The sequence below is a fragment of the Sinocyclocheilus anshuiensis genome, unplaced genomic scaffold, assembly GCF_001515605.1.
Source record: "Sinocyclocheilus anshuiensis isolate Anshui unplaced genomic scaffold, SAMN03320099.WGS_v1.1 scaffold465, whole genome shotgun sequence".
NCBI classification, from domain to species: Eukaryota; Metazoa; Chordata; class Actinopteri; order Cypriniformes; family Cyprinidae; genus Sinocyclocheilus; species Sinocyclocheilus anshuiensis.
In genome coordinates, this window is record NW_015539898.1 from 1,705,426 (window position 1) to 1,708,456 (window position 3,031).

The following is a 3,031-nucleotide window of genomic DNA, read 5'->3' on the forward strand; positions in this document are numbered from 1 at the left end:
CATTGTAGTCCAAACGAGTCGTTCGTTGTAGTTTTTGAAAAGTGATTTCTGTTAAATAAAATATTTCCTTTTGAAGTGGACTTTGAGCTTTGTAACTTTGCAGATCTTTTTTATGCTCAAACAGCAACATTACAGACTAACTAAAGTTGAAAAAGTGAAAAAGCATAATAGGACCCCTTTAAATGACTGGGTCACTTTGCCAGTTTAAGTCCAAAAAGTAAGTCATGTAGTCATGTAGATCACACACCCCAACCATAGTGTCCAGTAAAATATGTAACAAAAAAAACTATATTTTTCAGACAACTGCCAGTATATACCCAAGCAAAGGTCCATAATTTCAACCAAAAAAATTCAAAATATTTAGTGAAAAATTAGGTAAAATGGTAAGGTAAAAGCAAATTCATAATCACAAAATCTAATTAAAATAAATGTGTCCCATGTTAAATAGAGATAATCAAACAGTAAGAATATTTAATCCTTTTTATTCATCAGCATAAAAAAATATTCATCTCCAAATTTTTACTAAAACTGAAATTAAACTGAAAATGCCACACTTTCTTTGAATAACTGAAGTTATTAGTCAATTCATTGAGAATACTGTTGTTTGTGCTACGGTCATGAATGATCTCTCAAATCATATTTCCTTATATTGCCTTAGATTACTAGTGATAGGATTTATGATATTTGGGGTGATAAAAAAAGGCTCTTTCAATGTTTTCAGCCAAGAAGCATCAAGCCAAAACCATTTAAAAACCCTAGAAACCACCCAGAACACAAGCATTTTATGCTGAGAAGCAAGTTATGCTGAGAAGCAGTAAATGTTCTAACAGTCTTATACAATACAGTGTTTGATGCACTTGCAATGCCAAAATAAATAAAATTATCACTACTACATATGGAATTATAATAATATACATATTTATATGTATAATAATAATAAAGATAATTATTAATACACATTTTGCCAGGTGAAACATCCCTTGCTCATTGTAGGGAACACACCTCTTGTCACACATATAAACTTTCAGGATGAGATACTATCATGATGTTAACCAGCATGTTATGATCCTTGAGAACCAGTTACACTCTAATCTTATCATGATGGGACAAGGACTGCACTGAGAGCCGGGAACCTGACAGTGTGTAAAAGGAAGGAAAGACTAACAGGAAGGGAGGAAGACACCCAAGAGGACATGATTAAGTGTGACGGGTAAAAATAGCACTACGACCGCAGAGCGCACGGAGAAATGCGGCCAACGCTAACACTAGCGCTCAGGGATTAGCGGCCAGGGAACTAGAGGTGGAGGGGGGAAAAGAAAAAGAAACACTGAAGAGGGGAGGTGGAAAGTTAGGAGAGGAGCATTTGAGGGGAAAGTGTGACAGAGGATGGCGATGCGAAGGAATGATGGAAAGAAATGTAGGTTGATGGTGCCGAGGGGCAACGCTAGGTTAAACTCAAGAGATGAGAGGGAGTTAGCATGCTAAACCACACCAAAACAAACACTACAGGCTGTCAAACAGTTATGGACACAAACTTACAGAAGAAATACACAGTTTTAAAAGAAACCCCTACCACCACTCCATTTACAAACATTAACCATGATTTTACAATAATAACACTAACTGTATGGTATTTTGGCCAGAAATATTAACATTATAGCCAATACTGATGAGCCGAATAATGTTTTCATGTAATGGCAGAAAACAGATAAATGGCAGATATTAAAATGCTATACTATTTGTTTGAATGATTAAAAATAAATTAATAAAAATCACCCACTTTAAATGCTGAATTGATGCATTTATGAATTATGTACAGCATAAAAACGTATTTTTATATTCTGAAATTTGCTAAAGATTACATTTACCAGTGTTGATATTATAAATTATCAGCGATTTAAACTTAACTTTAAATTAGGAATTAAATAACCATAAAGGTAAAAATAAAACAAAATAAAAGGTAAAAATAAAGCAAATGAGCATAAACAATTAACTATGCACTAAATATCTCCACTAAATATATACAATATCAGCTGATATTACAGCAATGCACAGTTTGCGCAATTATAATAAATATAACATTATTGTGTGTACGTGTGGATGCTAATATAGTTCTTAATAGTTATCTATCTTTATAGTTATCTGTGTACCCTGAAGGCCATGCTCACACGTGCATATGTACTCTAAATGAACTGAAATACTATCTACATACAGACTTTCACAAATTCACATAAACGCTGAGCAAATTAGTGTCATGAGCTGTCAAAGCATTACTCATAATGCTACGATAGGCATCACACGTCTGTTCCAGAGCCAACAAACACAACCGTTCATGTGTCACTTTTTTTTTTCTGTAGTAAGCAAAACCAGTCTGAGATTCAAAGCCCTGTCTGAGACGATTTTCCAAAAATTCGTTGAGGGAAATGGTTAACATACTGAAGCTGACCTTCAGCTTTAGACACTTTACTTTTGTAGAAAAAAAAGTCTGTACAATCACAGATTTGGTCTATTTACTAGGGATGCTCCGATCCACCTTTTTCACCTCCGATACCGATTCCGATACCTAGGGTTCAGTATTGGCCGATACCGATCAATAAATATGAAAAAATATATGTATATTCCTAATCTATGACAAAAATATATCATAAACTAGGATAGTGGATAATTCGGCTGCAAAAGTTATTCTAGAAAAATCAGTGCACAACAATTTTAGAAATCCAAGCATTTAGTGAAAAAACAATATTTTGTGGGGAACAAATAAAAGTGTTGCACTAAATATGGTAAAATGTTACACACTGCTATTTGTATTATTATAAAATCCATTCATTAAAAACATTCATGAATGTATTTATATATAAGTATATACTATAAAATACAGACTACTTCATTATAAAGAAAAATAAAATAAACAATAAATCTGAAAAAATACAGGCCTATGTATATTTATAATCTATTACAAAAAGTTATCATAAACTAGGTTAGTGGATAATTCGGCAGCAAAAGTTATTCTAGAAAAATCAGTGCACAATAA

General features: G+C 32.9%; 1 protein-coding gene across 1 annotated transcript in view; it reads right to left on the reverse strand.

The window, feature by feature from the left end:
• itpr1b (inositol 1,4,5-trisphosphate receptor, type 1b) overlaps positions 1-3,031 on the reverse strand; it is a 157,794-nt gene that overhangs the window by 124,380 nt on the left and 30,383 nt on the right. The gene's annotated exons all lie outside the window — the stretch shown is intronic.